This window comes from Petaurus breviceps, unplaced genomic scaffold (assembly GCF_028583685.1).
Source record: "Petaurus breviceps papuanus isolate PSGF00001 unplaced genomic scaffold, PetGlider_PUasm1.0 90730, whole genome shotgun sequence".
NCBI lineage: Eukaryota > Metazoa > Chordata > Mammalia > Diprotodontia > Petauridae > Petaurus > Petaurus breviceps.
This window is the reverse complement of record NW_027187324.1, coordinates 11,170,112-11,171,906: the sequence shown is the minus strand read 5'-3', so window position 1 is coordinate 11,171,906 and position 1,795 is coordinate 11,170,112.

Here is a 1,795-nt window from a genome sequence, read left to right as displayed (position 1 = left end):
ACTCTGCAGCCGTACGGCTCAGTGTCCCAATCCTTGAGGACAAAGAGATTGTAGAGGCATCTCCCTGACCTGCCTTCTTTTTTTTTTTAGTATGGGCTAGAATTTCACATTTAATAAATGTGAAGTCAGCAAGGCGTTGCTTCATTCTAGGTGAACATTAATATTGAACAATGGGCTCCCATTGGGAGTGGGTGGCTGCTGCTGGAACACTAGGTCAATTCATCATTCCTGGTGGGGAACAAAAACAAGAAGGGCTGCTGATGGACTAAAGCGAGTGAGGTTTTGTATAGACTTGTCAAATGCATAATTCTAAGGGAATTAAGTTGAACAGAAAATATTGGGGTCTATTATCAAATTACAATCCTGAAAGATAGTGAAACTGGCTTATAGTCATACCAGAAACTCAAAATTTTCTAGGGTTACAAAGGTTATGATTTATGATTTGATATTTTATATTTAAAGGCCAACAAAATCTTAGTATCATATTTTGAATCGGCTATACAATCTTTTGTGGTAGTGAGATAGTCATAAATTCATAGGATTAAGAACTGGAAGGGGCTTTAGGGATCATCTAATATGATTACCCTCCCTCTTCATTTTACAGAAAGCTCCTCCCCTGAGGTCACACAGGGAGGAGGCAGCAGAAGGGAGATTCAAAGCTAAGTCTTTTGGATTTCAGGATAGCTATTTGGAGAACTGAAAGTAATGTCTAGCTAACAGGAAAAACTAGTTATTTTTTAAGAATTATTTTATTTTTAATTCATGGAATAAAACAAGAATTTCCATGACATAGTATAATAAAAAAAAGACAATTGTACATGAAACTACACATTTAGTAGTACAACTTGCTATTCCTTTTAAATATCCAAAATACCCCAAACAAACCAAAAACCAAAACCAATCACTGGTTATAAAATTGGACTTTAACATTGTAAGTTACAAATTACTTTGATGCCTTACAGACTATTAAAAATCATTAGAGAATTATAGAAATGCAAGAGGGAATATAATTATACTGCCATCCTACTGTGGATCTTCAGTCAATCAAGCAAACAATCAATAAGCATTTATAATCAATAATAGCACTTACTAGATGCCAGGCATTGTGGTAGGTGCTGATAATACAAAGAAAAATAATTAATAAACAATCTCTACTCTCAAAGAACATAATTATAAGGGGGAAACAATAAAAACATAAATAAGTATATATAGAGTAAATATAAATAAAATGAATACAAAAATGCTTTCAAATGCTCAAATGGATCTGTGATTTTATAGGTTCAGGAGTTCTCTGTACCTTGGCCAGATGTATTCCCTGTATGTGAATCTATCCACATGTCCTTACTAGGGGTGTCCATTCTTCCAACTGATGGTGTGTATTTGTGGAAGAATTTATGTAAGGTTTATCAGGAAAATATTTTGTTACTTTACTTAGATGTTTTTACTTTGACCTGTGTCCCCTAGTTAACTAGAGAAGATAAACAGATTGGTGTTTGTGGACCATGTAAATTGTATTCTTGAATGATCACAAACCCATGGAGTAATTTGAATGTTGGATCTTGGTTAACTCTGTCTTGAGAACCCACTCTACAAATTGGGAGGAGTGTGTCCCCCAGTGCTATACAATATTTATCCTTATCATAGTCACATTATTAATATGCTACTAAACAATTTGTTAAAAAACACAGTTGTGATCTATAAAATTTTTCTCCATGTCAAAATTTCTTTTTTGTTTCTCTCTCTCTCTCTCTCTCTCTCTCTCTCTCTCTCTCTCTCTCTCTCTCTCTCTCTCTCT